This window comes from Pelodiscus sinensis, chromosome 6 (assembly GCF_052426305.1).
Source record: "Pelodiscus sinensis isolate ZL-2025 chromosome 6, ASM5242630v1, whole genome shotgun sequence".
In the NCBI taxonomy this organism is placed as follows: Eukaryota; Metazoa; Chordata; order Testudines; family Trionychidae; genus Pelodiscus; species Pelodiscus sinensis.
This window is the reverse complement of record NC_143057.1, coordinates 55,909,412-55,924,647: the sequence shown is the minus strand read 5'-3', so window position 1 is coordinate 55,924,647 and position 15,236 is coordinate 55,909,412. Positions and strand designations below refer to the sequence as shown.

The 15,236-nt window shown below is 41.5% G+C and overlaps 1 protein-coding gene across 7 annotated transcripts in view; it reads left to right on the top strand.

The window, feature by feature from the left end:
• SNCAIP (synuclein alpha interacting protein) overlaps nucleotides 1-15,236 on the top strand; it is a 133,112-nt gene that overhangs the window by 28,967 nt on the left and 88,909 nt on the right. The window contains exon 2 of one of the 7 annotated variants that reach the window (XM_075931948.2): nucleotides 13,324-13,497. The exons of the other annotated variants lie outside the window; for them this stretch is intronic. The gene's annotated coding sequence lies outside the window, so the exon portion shown is untranslated. The remainder of the gene's footprint in view (nucleotides 1-13,323; nucleotides 13,498-15,236) is intronic. 7 annotated transcript variants of the gene reach the window in all.

The window sequence follows — 15,236 nt, the reverse complement described above, 5'->3', positions numbered from 1 at the left end:
TGATGGTGTGTTTTATAGATACAGAAAATTATATTTAATAGAAATTGTAGAGCTGCATATGAAAGCAAACTTTTCTATGACATTGTTTGCTTAAAAACTAAACATTATACAGTTAAAACCAAATTATGTGCTCAGCCTTTAAACTAAAGCTAACCAATCACTCTTTTTGCTTACTTGTCCCTTGTAGAAAACTAAATATTTTCTTTTAAAGCTAAGCTGCTGTCTGCTGAACATTTTCTGTTAGCATTTTTCTGTCAGTAAACAGAACTATTTCCAACTTCTGTTCACTAGTTAGGCTCTTCCATGGTTAGAAAACAGGCGTACTGCTTACTACTTTTTCATGGGAGAAGAGGAGAATATGGAGCATTTTACTTCCTGTAATTGCTTCAGCAGATTTTACCTAGGCCTGGCATAGTAGCAGACCCTATCCTTGAGAGAGCAGGGATTTCCCCAGTGCTTCCAGGTGCTGCAGACACTGGCACACAATAAGTGGTCACAGGCTGTCTCACTCAAAGGCTTGGTTGAGTGTGTGCTCTTCCTCTATATTCCAAGCAGCTCAGGTAGGAATTGGCTTCTGAAGCACAGTCCCTCCTGGATTGCCTTTAGGCAACATCGTTTTTTCCAATGTAGACAAACAATTAAATGCCACACCCTGACCTCATCTGAACTGCAGTCTGATCAGAATACCCTTTCCCATGTGGAGATTTTGTTCTGCAGAAAGCATAAATAAAATCCTGGTGAGTGAAAGGATGTTTGGTGATAAAGCAGAGCAGGATGGTTCAGAAACAATTATGAAGGGACAGGTTTGTTTCACTTTGGTTTCTCTTTATGGTTCCTCTTTCATTATTAAAAATTCTAGCTGTCATTTTTACTATTTAGTTAAATAGCAAATTATTAGTAAATTATTACTTGTCAGTGATATACTTTAGTGCAAGAACTATTTCAGTTCCCTTTACAAATTATTAGAAGGCATCTCACTAGTTTAAGTGCTTAGATGTGCAAACAATTTCTTATCTCTTTCTCAGTCACCTTAAAAATGGTGAGCTCACTCCTGAGAAGTTTTGTCTCCATTGAACATAATCCTTTAGCCTTGCAGTTCCTGCTTATGTTCGAACACAAGACATTTAATTCAACTCTTCTCAGCTTGAAAAGTTCCTCTTATTTCTCCTACTGTTGTCACCAGTGTTCCTGTATCTTAGTGACTATCCCAGCCAAGAAGGGCGAAATTTGGCTTTTTCACTTCTTCACTTTCTCCATGTGTTGTTAATAGTGATAATTAGAGAATAGTCAGTCTGCTCCTGAGGATCTTCAATACATGCAACTTCCAATTGAATGTACTGGAGTTCTCTGGGCTCTTTCAGGATTGGTCCCTGATAACCACGCATGTGTAATGCAAAACAGAGGAATCCGAGTAGTTGCGTGGAGAATAAAATATGAATGGATGAAAAGTTACAGAATGGCTACTATAAGATCCTTGTACTGTTGGTTTTAGCATTTTATAGTATGGCATGTATGCCATGAGGGATTCAAGTTTAAGACGACACTTGTGGTCTAGTTTTAACTGCACTAGGAAGACTTGGTGTCTGAAAAACACACAGAATAATATTTCAGTATTTCACAAGATGAAGCAGCACCAAATGGCTTAAAGGGTAAATCTGACTACTTTTTCTCTTTTGAAATAGAGGGCAGCAGCTGCACACTTCTGCATACTACACTGGGCCTGATTTTCCATTCTTCTGAACCTTGTATAGTCTTTAAACCTATACAAAGTGGATATAAAAATGCTACTAAATCAAAATGGGAATGTTCTGTACCCACTTTGCCCATTTTTAGACAACTACACCAAATGCAAGGCAGTGAAGAATGACACCCATTATCTTTATTTAAATTTGAAAAGAGTAAAGTAAGTTGTCGCCATCAATATTGTATCTTTCTAATGATGGGACAAGTATGTGCTATCCCTACTTGGAAAGTATAGTGAATAAGAGGGTACGTCTAAACTGCAAGCTTCTTTCGAAAGAAGATCGCTTTTTTTGATCTGGTTTTGAGGTGTGGATGCTCTGTGGCTTTGGACTCCCTCTGGAGACTCTTGTACATTTCAAAGCAAGCACCCATGTGCAGCCCAGGTTTTCCCACTTGCCCTGGGCTGTACGCGGAGTTCCGCATTCCTCCTTTGAAATGTACATGAGCCCCAGCAGGAGAATTGCAGAAGTGCCCCTTGACTAGTCAATTTACTGCAATTTAGCATCCTTAATACAAGGTAATCTTTGACCTATTAGCTCTATTCAGGAAGAGAACTTTCCTTTACTTGTTTCTTGTGAAAGGTAGACCACTTAAAATACAGCCCTCAGACTCTTGAGAGGAGGTTTATGTGGTGTTTCCAGTGATGTGTTCAAGATGGAAATATACAGTTGGCATGTTTGATGTAGACATGTCCATTGGGAAGTGAATTGAGACCATCATCTCATTCCACAAGAGTGCATGACTGAACAACAATCAGATCATAATGATTTTTTGGCCATTTGATCTTGACTCCAGCTAAGGAATTAGACCATGAAACACCATATCTCAATACTGGCTTTATCTCCATCAGTACTTTTCAAATGAATATTCTGCAGCATTTTATAGTTAGAGGCATTCTAAAGATCATCAAGATATGTAAAAAATATTAGGGAGATACGTATAGCTTTCCTCTTTAAAATGTCTACCACTCTGGTTACAATGCTATTTTTAAATAATTTGCTACAGTAAAGTTAGTATTACTTTTCAAGTGTGAAAAGACTTCTGCTAAGTGAGGGTGGGCCCAGGGAAAGTTTGGAGTGAAGCAATTTCTTAATTGAAATTTGACCATTCTCTTCCCCTTCAGGTTTGGGGGCCAAACAGGTTTGGGCTCAGGGGGGGACTGGGCGTTGGCATGCAGCTCAGCTAGGCTGTGGGGGAGAGGGGAACGGGAGCTGGTGTGTGTTCATCTGGGCTGAGGGGGGAGGCAGGGAAGCTTAGCACATCTCAGCTGGGCGCGGGGGAGGTGGGAACTAGAACAGGCATACAGCTTATTTGGGTGGGAGTCTGCATGCAGCTCATCTGGGCTGAGGAGTATCCAGGAGCTGGCATGCAGCTCAGCTGGGCCAGCTTAGGGTATCATGGGGGGAGGGGGAGAGGGTGCATTTGCACCCTTCGCACCTCCCCACCCCCACATACCGGCCTGGAATGGGGAAGTTGAGAAGTAGTTGTAGAAGTTTGAAGGACACCATACATTTAGTGTTCTGAGGACTTGTCCGAGTTAATAAAATTTGAAAAAGGAAAAAAAAAGAGTTTAAGGACAGTCATTGGCCGGCAACTCAGGAGTAGGGATGTTAAATTTCGATTAATCAGCTACTTGATGGAATTTCCATCAACTACTCGATTGTCAATAAAGGGGGCACTCGCTATCCCACTGTGCCTTTGCCTTTGAAATGTACAAGAGTCACCTGTGGCTCTTGTACATTTCAAAGGCAGAGGCACAGCAGGGTACCTGTGCAAGCGGGTACTGAAACAGTCCCTTGCTTGTGCAGGATCCTCACTGCTGCGCTTCTCCCTTTGAAATGGGAGCCCGCGAGGAACCTCCCCTCTGGAGAGAGGGGGCAGCAGTTGGGACTCCGCACAGGTTCCCTGCTACACCTCTGCCTTTGAAATGGATAGCAAGTACCCCTTTATTGACTAATCAAGTAGTCAATAGAAATTCCATCAACTACTCAATTAGCTGATAAATTGAAATTTAACATCCCTAATCTAAACAATTCTTCTTTGGAATAGAATATCTCGTAGAAAAACATCCATTCTTGATTTACGAATTTCCAATGATAGTGAATCCACCATGACCATTGATAAGTTGTTCACATGATTAATTACCCTCTCTGTTAAAAATGTATGCCATATTTCTAGTCTGCATTTGTCTAAATTCAGCTTCCATTCATTATATCCATTTATACCTTATGTTACAGTTTTTGGAAAGGACTATTTGAGAAGCATGTTTGAGAACCAGCTGGTATATAGTGACAATTATGGCATTTTTACCATAAAGAACATCTGTTCACCCATACCAACTTCCTTTTGAATGTTTGTAATAGTTGTTTTAATGAATGGCTATTTATTTGACTGATTGATTTAAAAGACTAATCTAGGAGGATATCAGTAGTAATGCAGAGCACACTAAACTGATAAGCATATCCAATTGTAGCTTGTTTAAAAAGTAGTTACACAAACAGTTGCCTTAAATATATGTTCTTATGTCCACTTAGTCCAGAAGTACTTTTCCTGCTGTAATTTCATGTGCGCCAAGTTAAGGGATTTCCGCTGTTTTCTTTTGGAGACAACTCTGCAGACTAATAGATGTCTTTGATGCTCATTCTCTTTTGAAATAAACAAACTTTCATTTTGGGGGCCTGTCCTAATCACATAATGCAAATGGTATAATTGAAGCCAATGAAATTGTCTCCATGTAATTAAAGCAAGCCTGTTTTCATTAGAAAATTAGTCCATTGTAAATGAAAAATGGGCCTTTTTTTTTGTTTGTTTGTAATTGAATGAAAACCCCCTCATACTTCAAGTAGATTCCATTATGAATACTTCATCTACATCTTAAAAAAAAAAAAGCTTAAAAAACAGGTGGTCCTGTAGCACCTTAGAGACTAACAAAAAAATATCGATAGTCTCCAAGGTGCTGCAGCACCATTCATTGTTTTTTAAGCGTTTTTTTTAAGTTACACACTAACACGGCTACCCCTGAGACTCATCTACATCTTGTTGACTTGATTTTATGTACAAGCAGATAATTTCAAAGAGAAGTTAATATTCCTGTAATGGCAGCAATATTTTAGAAGCTGTAAGTTGTTCTGTATTGAATAAATACACTTACCTCCTAGATCAGTGTTTCTTAAAGTGTGTTCTGCAGTATACCAGTGTGCCACAAGGCAGTTGGAGGTGTGCTGTGGAGAAGAGTTCAAAATGGCTGCCTTTAAAAGGGGCAATGCCTAATGCCTGCTCTCCTGTGCTTTTTTTTGCTCAACAAAAAACCTTTGGCTGTGTCTACACTGGCATGAATTTCCGGAAATGCTTAAAACGGAATACTATTCCGTTTTCAGTTTTTCTGGAAAAGGAGCATCTACATTGGCAGGCTGCTTTTCCGGAAAAGCCCTTTTTCCGGAAAAGCGTCTGTGGCCAATGTAGACGCGCTTTTCCAGAAAAGAGCCCCGATCGCCATTTTCGCGATCGGGGCTTTTTTCCGGAAAAGACTACTGGGCTGTCTACACTGGCCCTTTTCCGGAACAATGTTCCGGAATAAGGACTTATACCCGAGCGGGAGCAGAATAGTTTTTCTGGAATAGCGGCTGATTTTTGTACAGTAGAGCATTGTTGCTTTTCCGGAAATTCAAGGGCCAGTGTAGACAGCTCGCAGCTTATTCCGGAAAAGCAGCTGATTTTCCGGAATAAGTGGCCCAGTGTAGACACAGCCTTTGTGTTCTGCATAAAAAAAAATTGTTTGGTGTTCCTTTGTCTTAAAAAGCTTAAGATTGTCCTAGATTGAAGCCAGAGATCTCACTGGCAGAGAAAATCGATGCAAGATACACAGCTCCTGCTACATGAATAGCATAGCTGGAGTTGATGTATCTTCGGTTGGTTTCTATGATGTCCTCACTGTGAGAGGTTAACAGGAGAAACTCTCCTGTCAACTTCCCTTACTCCTTGCAACCAAGAGGAGTACCAAGGTGGTCATCAGCAGTTGATTTAGTGGGTCCTTACCAAACATGCTAAATCAAACCCCAGGAGATCAATCTCCGCAGCATCGATCTCTTGGTAAGTGGAGATAAGCCGGGAGTCACGCTGTAGCTAAGTCTTTAATATGCTAGTTGGAAAAAATTCTTCTTGGGAACATGTGACAACTCAAGTTAATATAATAGGTAGGTAAGTGTATAGTTACAGTCCTGTTTTGTGGAATAAATGGAAGTTCTTTGTCATATTAAAGAACACTTTCTTAAACATATTGAAGGAATGCTCACAAAATGTTTTGTTGTGGTAGGGGTGACAGATTGCCGTGTTTTATGGGAAAAGGGGGTTTCTCCTCCAACATATTTTCCAACTGCCAATAAAACATGTTCCTCTTCTTAACAGAAAAATGAACAAGAGAAGTTACAATGTATAGCTTCACTTTCTCCTCTTGAGGCAACACTACTTTTTTTTTACACAGAGAATTGTGAACCAAAGAATGCATATTCCATAGTTATCACTAACCATGGCTTTGGAACCCTGTGTGCACATAATATAAAGAAATATTACTGAAGGAAGCGCTGTTATGAAAAGGGTATTTATGTAATAAAGAAGCACTAGAAGTATAATTCTTTCTTTGCAAATGCTGCTTTTCCCCTGGCCTTGATAGACAGAAGATAGGGCAGGGGTGAGCAAGAGGCAGTCAATGGGCTGGATTCAGCCCACAGCCACCTCCTCAGATCCCATAGGCAGATCTGCTCTCAGTGCTGAGGAGGAAGGAGGAAGGCTTCGTGCACTGCCCCGCCCCTCCCCGAAAAATCTTTCAGCTCTCATTGGTCAGTTTTTGGCCAGTAGGAGCTGAGAAATTTTACTGGGGGCAGGGACAGCGTGTGAAGCCTCCATCCTGCCTCCCCCCCCCCCCCCCGCCCAGAGCAGAGCCACATGGTGCAGCTAGACCACAAGCCTGGGACTGGAGCAGATAGGGAGGAAGCCAACCTTGGGATCCTGCAGAGCCACTGGCTGGGAACCACCTAGATAAGCGCCTCCCAGCCAGAGCCTGCCTCAGGCACCCCTGCACCTTCCTCCCCACAACTTCCTGCCCCAGGTCACCACCCAAATGCTCTGTACCCCTCTCCTCACCTCTCCACAGACCCTGAACCCCCTCCTAGAATTCTCCCCTAGGCTAGTACCCTCTCCTGCACCCATACCCCCTCCTGGACCCTGCACTCCAAGTCCTTGCCCCAGATCACACACCCCTCCTTTACCAAAATTCTCTTTCAAAATTCTCACACTCCCCCCTACACTCCTGTCCCCTACCCTGAACTCTCTTCTGCACCAACTCCACACCCCCTCCATAGAAGTATGGCCCATGACCACTTGCCAAAATCTTAGAGTGGCCCCACTATTAAAAATTATTGCCTACCTGAGATAAGGAAAACTATATTAAGTACCTGGGTAGAAGGCTTGATTTAAAACATGGAGCCCATCATTCTTTCTGCAGTTGGTGTTCAATGCAGTTTAGCTTTGGCTTATGTCTGAGACAAAACTATGTTCCACCACTATTTAGGAGGAGAGTTACCTGATATCTGGTGTCAAATACAGCTAACAAGCTGTATCTACACATTGCAGTAGTCTGTAGTAATACAATGGTATTATAAATGTGACTTATAATAACAGGAATACATTCTGCCTCTAGTATGTGTTCTGATGAAGTTTTTGTATGGTTTCCCCCTTCATTTTTATAAATACACACACACACATCACTTACAGAGTGTTGTGGGTCATTTCATCTAACTCATTTTCATGTCAATGAGGTTCAACGTCTATGGAAAGAATTAGCTGATTGAAAATGTTTACACACACTTTTTTCTGCAAATGCAGTTGACATGAAAGTCACCCTGTCTAAAACAATTGTGTTTTGATATGTGGTGAGGCAAAGTAAGCGTGTTAACTTCCTATGACTGTGGAATATTTCAAATTATCACTGAATAGCCTTTTAATAGTTCAAAGTGTATACAAATATGAATTAATCAAATACAGCAAATCAAATATCTGTGTTCAGATGGATTAGCTAACCTTTTTACTCATTTTGATACTTTCATTAAGATTTAATATATAATATAGTACATCAGTTTTTGCAGAGTGCATGAACCATGCATGCTACTTCAATTTTAAAATAACAAATATTAATTTCCATCTCTTTGTTTTTTTCTTCAGGGCTAATTAAAACAATCAAGCTTATTTTTCTAGATACCATTCCAAAATGGGCAAGTGTATGCATTTTGGTTTAACGTTTTGAGTACATTTTTTCTTTTGCTTAAATTTCGAAGGAAATACAAATGTGTATCTGGAAATTGATTGTATTTATTACTGTTAAATGCATATTGGTACTTGACAGACTTTGTGGTTCATCTTCAAAAGCATGTAACAATTCAGCTCCCTCAGTTGCCCGACCATTGACTGTTTATTTAAAAATATAAAGGTACTTCAAAAGTTTTCTGAGGGGGGTTATAAAGGTGAATTTTTCTCTTTTAAAATCTTTAAAATATGCAGTTAAAACTTGTTCATAAGAGAACTTACAGGAATAGTAATGAGAAGCAGGCAGAGAAGAATCATCAAATGCTAACTGAAGGTCTCATACTGTCTTCTCAGTTCATGCTGGGTAAAATCTCAGCCCCATTGAAGTCAATGGCAGAGCTCCTATTGATTTCTGCAGAGGCAGGATTTCACCATTTGAGTAGTTATTTACTTCTAGAGTCAGGGTATATCTACACTTAAGATGATACTGTAGTTCAGTTGCAGCACTTTAATGTAGACACTACATACATTGGATTTTCCCATCTGTATAGGTAATAGGAATGTAAAATCCTGTTTAATTGGTTAGCTGGTTTAATGTGATGTTGAGGGTGATGCTTACTAGTTAACTGGTTAACCTTTCACATTTCTAATAGGTAATACATTTGCCTAAGAGGCTGTAAAGCACACTGGGGATTAGTTGGAATAACTACATCTCTCAGGTATGAATTTTTCATAACCCTGAGAGATCTTGTTGTACCAATGTAAATTCCTAGCATATAATGGCCCCAGGCTCAGACAAAGAGTTTGCGGGGCCCAAGGCAGCATGGCTGAGCTGGGTGGGCGAGACCGGGAGCTGGGCAGCGTGGGGCCTTGAATGCGCAGAGCCCAAGGCAGCCGTTTTGCTCACCTTGCCCAAAGGCCAGCCCTGAACGGCCCTTTGTAAGTATGCAGAGTGTGTTACCCTGCATAAGTATCAGCATCAAGATCTTGCCCTTATGAGCATACTTATACTCATTCCTTCTTGATATGCAAGTTGTATACAGACTGAAAATTGTCTCTGAACAGTAATCATATATATAGTAGCCCAGTGTCTGAGAGTCTGTAATGCTGAAATGCTGGCTGTTCCCTATGGGCGACGCTGTTGTCTGAAATGCTGGCTATTCCCTCTGGGCGGCCCGTGTTGCATGGGGACTGTGGGGCCCAAACGGCCGCTTGCTCCCCCATGGCGGACCGGCTGAGCGGCACAGAAGTCAGCCAAGTGCCACGGCAAGAGGGGAAGGGGGGCGGGGTGGTGTGACAGCAGCTCCAGGTCCCGCCCCCTGGCCGTGAACGTCACCACCCCGCCCTCCTTCGCCTCCCGCCATGGTGCTTGGCTGACTTCTGCGCCATTCAGCCAGGCCACCGCGTGGGAGCAAGTGGTGCAAGTGACCGTTTGGGCTCCATGCAGCATGAGGAGCGTGGAGCCCAAAAGGCTATTTGGGCTCCGCGGAGGGGGGGAGGGGGAGACACACACACACACACACACACACACACACACACACACACACACACACACACACACACACACACACACACACACACACACACACACACACACACACACACACACACACACACTGGAGGCTCAGGAGAGAAGACTGACAAGGAGGAGAGACCTGAAAATCCCATCTTATGCCGGGCTAATTGGCTAGTCTTTAAGATTATGCCTGCACTGAACATTACTAGCAGCAGCCTGTAGGGTGTGTGTAACTAAGTGAAAATCAGTTTGTGCCCACACTGTGGTATGTAGTTACATGCAGCATTGAAAGGCTTTGATGAGGGGAGGCAGCGAGGAAAGGCCCCAACAGCAGAGATCTGATGGTAGGGCTGTCCCCGCCCATATGCAAAACACGCAGCTGTGTAGGGCACCATGAAATATGGGGCACCAAATATCCCCAAATTTCATGGTGCCTGTCATGGCTCAGTTCCCCAGCCTGACACTTCGAGTGCAGAGATGAGTGGCTGGCTTTAGGATAAACTCTGTAAAACCTGTCTCTGTGACTCTCAGAGACAGACTTGTTTGATCTCAGTCCCCCTGAGGACACAACAATCAACCAATACTGGTTAATGAAAACAAAAAGAAAAACACTTTTATTATGAAAACAAAACTACTGATGCAAGCATAGTAAATGACTAGGTGTTAAATAGCCATGAAGTGACATAGTCAGGGAAAAACCCTGGGCTATAATCCTTTGTTTCAAAGGCGGAAAAACAATTAGCCAGCTCAGACATGATTTCCAAACACGGAAAACCATAAAACCAGACAGACTATCTAAACTTTTCCTTACACAATCCAAGAAGTCCATTCCTGGGAAGGCCTGTCTCCTTCCAAACCTGGAAAAAAAACCTGCTCTGATCTCAAACAAAGAAGAGAGGAAGAAAAACCCTTCTCTCTCGGTTTGAAATTCCTATCAGCATTTCAATGGCTGAATGCCTGAGTCCCCTACCTCAGGTGCATCTCCAATTGCTTAACCCTTTCTTCACTCTCCCGGTAAGTCTGACTCTCCTTAGCAGCTCCTATTTATGACAGTGCCCTAGGCATCTTCATGCTGCGTATGGGCTCTGGCCACCCCCATCCCTATTTCTCCTCTTCCCGCTCCTCCCCCCCAGGGAGGGAAGTTCTGGGCCCAGAAGGATACAAGCACTAGTAGGCTCAGCTCTGCCTGCTGGAGCCCTTCTCTACTAGGGATGTAAAGTTCCATTTAATTAGTTGATTAGTTAAACATTCTGTTCAGTTGGTTAACCAGCTCCGTGGGATGCCAGCACAGCCTCTGACTGTGGTGAGCTTGGGCCCCCCGCAGACAGGGGCTGCTTCTGCCCTGCACTGCTGCCTCTATATCAGAGGCAGCAGTGTGGGGGGCAGCAGGTGGGCACCAGCCTTGGCAGGGAGCTGGTTTTTAAACTGTCTTCCCTCACAGACTGGCTTCCACCTGCCACCCTGTGCTGCTGCCTCTGATAGAGAGGCAGCAGCATGGGGTGTCAGGGAGTTCCCTGGGAGTGGAGCTGGGAGCACACTGGCTGCTGGCCCCGCCCCCAGGGACTATCAAATAGTTGTGTAAGCGCTACTATTTGATGCAGTTACATGACTATTCAATTACATGCTATGTAACATCCCTAATCTGAACAGTGCCTCGCAGTCTATACTACTATTTATACCCCTGCTAGGAGTGTGCATAGTTTGTGCCCCTATAAGGACTGTGCAATCTTGATGTTCCCTCAAAGTGCCTAATACTAAAATAAATCAGGTTGTGGAGGATTTTCCATGTAATGGTGGATGGAAGCTTTGTATGCCTGACAAAGTCTTGAGGATTACATGCACATGAGTTGATGTTTTTACCTTCTTTGAGACCACTTAGCACAGCTTCTGTCTCTTCTGGTCAGGCCTGGGTGGGTAAACTTTTGCTGAAGGGACCACTGCTCTACAACATAAAACAATAAAGGCTTGCCTGTCATTTCCCTCCCTATGCAACCACTGCTAAACTCTTATTAATTTCAATAGAAGCAGAATCAGGCCCATAATTTTCTGTTCTTTCCAGGGCTGAGTGTGGTATTTATACAGGCTCTTGTGGCTATAACTCAGGGTTTTTCTTTTTCCGTTATCTTTTTAAATAGCATCTGTTAATTGTTTGAACATCGGCATGCTCTGTCCCATTCCTAGAACTAGCCCTATTAGTAAGATTTGCATAATGATTGTACTTGTGTGCTGATTAAAAGCAGTGCTTTCCCTCTGACTTGCTTTTGAAGTAATATGCCATTATAAATGACTGCTGTGAACTTTTGAACTCAAGGAAACTTCTGAATAAATGTGATAAAGGATAAGGTAATCCTAGTCTCAGAGTTCACTCCTCCAGTGAAGTAAATTACGTCATTTTCAACCTAGCTTTTCATTTTTCTTACAATAAATTGTTCCTTCAAATTCACCTAAGGTCTTTAAAATACCCTCTTTATTCTTTTGCATTTTGAAGTAGATAATTCCCTTTGTACTATGTATTTTTCTTGGCTTGCTTAAAAGGGAGGAAAAAAGTAAATAAAACAAGCTAGTACTAGAGAGATGCTTAGTCAGTGAGAGAAAATCCAGACATTACACTTGACAAGTAATAGAAACAATGTGATTTAACATAATTTTTTAAAAGAAAAAACCCTATGTGATTTCCCCAAACCCAGAAAGAGGGGTTAAACAGTACACTAGAGATTAGATTGTAGCACAACGATTCCTCATTAGACTTATTATTTTCAAAATAGTGTCACAGTATGTCAGGTTGTCATTTTATCAGAATATGTGAAGCTGAAAGGAAGTACTTTAGCTGCAAATCAACTGTCAGTTTGAGTAACGGTTTCTGAGTTTTCATTCCCAGTCTGGCCTGTTTAAATCTTTAATGATGAAACAGTCATTTTCCCTTTGAGTTACTGGGGACAATGTAAATATATAAATAAATAAGCTATATTTTTTCTGTGGTTTAATTCATCTCTATTGGGAAAATTAAATTATAATCCATATACACGGCACACAAATAGGGCTGCAAGCTATAAACTATTAATATTTTGTGTTGTGGTAGCACCTAGAGCCTTTAGTCAGTACTGGGACCTCATTGAACTAAGATTATACTTATACACTTTTGCGATTATATACTTCTTTCTATGTTTTGTACCCAAAATTGCAAGAAAACTTCAGTATATGGCGCTTAAAGTCATACTTGGGTGCCCTACAAGCAAAATTTAATATGGAACCATATCCAAATCTAATTGGGAGTCTTTCCATTGATCTCCCTGGGTTTTGGATTATGACATTGCTACCCACGTTCCCTCCATTTGGTTCTGTATTGTACTTCTCTCCCCTACTCCCACTCTCCCCCCCTCCCCACATATACACACACAGGGTACGTCTAGACTACAGGGTTTTGTCGACAGAAGTTTTGTTGACAGATACTGTCGACACAGCTTCCGTCGACAAAGAGCGTCTAGACTACATTCAGTTCTAGCTGCTTTGTCGACAAAACCCTTCAGTCTAGACGCAACCCTAGATGCAATAACACCATCTGTCAACAGAACTCTGTCGACAAAAGGCGTTATGCCTCGTAAAATGAGGTTTACCAGCATCGACAAAACTGCTGAGTTCTGTCGACGTTATGTCGACAGATCTCAGCGGTAGTGTAGACGCAGGTTTAGTTTTGAAACTAAATGATGTATCTGCTGCTCTTTTCTTTCTGCCTTCCCTCCCACTCCTCTTTTTCCTCACTCTGTCAGCCTCTTTCTCACCCACCCACACCAACAAACAGAATGAATAAAGAAGAGTGAGATGCATGAAGCAGAAAGTCACACTAGAGATATCTGTGATGGACACTTTCTGCCCCCTCGGAGTTTGTTGTGGAAGGACACACATTTATCAAAGGACACATATTTATCTGATGTATCAAAAAGGTAAAGAATTATTTTATGCTATTTCACTTGACATTATTATAATGTCTTTCTTCACTCTAGTATTACCTAAGCATCACCACTGTTTTACTATTTAAAAAATGTTTTCCCTCATAGCTTCGTGTCTCTTGCCTCTCCATCCCTCCTCCTCCAGAAGGAAAACTTATTAAACATAACTTGTTCAAAGGCAACTTACTTGACAGATTTGTTTTTCTAGTAAGAAAATGAGTGTCTCAAGGTTTTGTTAGCCACATTACTGTAACTGCTCTTTTCTCAAAGAGTGGAGTATGGTAGATACCTGGTTAGAGCCAGAAGGAGACACATAACAAACTAGAGGCCACCACATCCAATTCTTTTTTATGGGAGTGTTTAAAGGAAATTGAGGCAGGATTCCAGTTTTCATCTTCAGTCTCAGGAAAAAATGTTGTAATCAGTGCACCCAAGATTTTTAAGTAATAGTCAGTTGTTTCTCCAGTAGGTAATAAATAATTAAATTTCACTTGTACTTTTGTTTGGCAGAAGCTACCAGATAATAGGATTTCCCCGGTTGCCTTTTTTTTTTTTTTTTTAAATAAACCATTTTATCGTGAATTATTTTTTTCTTTCTCTCTTTGTCCTTAGATTGGGGGGTGTGTGTGTGTGTGTGTGTGTGTGTGTGTGTGTGTGTGTGTATTTACGTGAGTATAGGCAACCTGGTTTAAGTTCTGATAAATAGTTTTATTTGGGAGGAAGGATAGCAAAGGAAAACCTAATGTTTTAAGGAAAACAAAAGAAATGATTCTCATACCTGAATACGAAGGGGAAGGTGTTTTTTTAACAAAACTGCACAACCCCTAAAATATTTAATGTTTAACAATAAAGTGCATATGAGAGATTTTATTTATGTATTTTAACAGTATCACCCTATTTCCATCCTCTTTAGTTAAATAATATCCTTGTATTTTCTTACAATGGCAGTGTCCCATAAAACGATAAAAACACCTGTTGGGTATATACATATGACATGCTGTGATTTTGTTTTGCATTTCATCAACAGGCTAGATTATTTTATGGGTTTTTTTCAGCTGTTAGTCATATGTATGTGAAATAATGCACCAGAAAGAAAACACTTTTTTCCGTTTGAAATTTTTATAGAAATTCTTGAGGTCCAAAACCTTTCCAAGGAGAAAAATACATTTGGGAAAACTGACCAGTTAAAAAAAAATGGAATTTTCTGCTGGCACATCAGAGATGATTACTGTGTGGCTCACCTGATTGCTTTGAGATTGATTGGAAATATATTGTTAATCTGTTGTACCAGGCAGAGGCGGCCCGTGAATATAGGCCGACTCGGCCATTGCCTAAGACCCCGTCTTCAATGGGGCACCCGGGGCACCCAATGATGATGTCATGCCATTGATGGCTGTGCAGGCGGGGGCGCCGATCGCATGTTCCACCTGGGGCGCCAGCTGCCGCAGCCCGCCTCAGGCCGCCCCTGTTACCAGGAGATGCTTCACTGGACATTAGGAAATGCCACTCATGCTTGTTTTAAACATTGCACTTATCCATCTTGTTAAGCAGTTGGTGGTAAATGTTTTGAAGATTGTTAACCTCTCTGGTGATATGTTGGATTCACATGGCTGCAAAGTTCTCTTCACAGCAGCATTGACTATGACTTGTCATATGATTTACTGGGTATGTAGCATTACTCTGTTGTATTAAACTATATCAAGTAGTCTATCCTTGTATGACATTTCATGCAT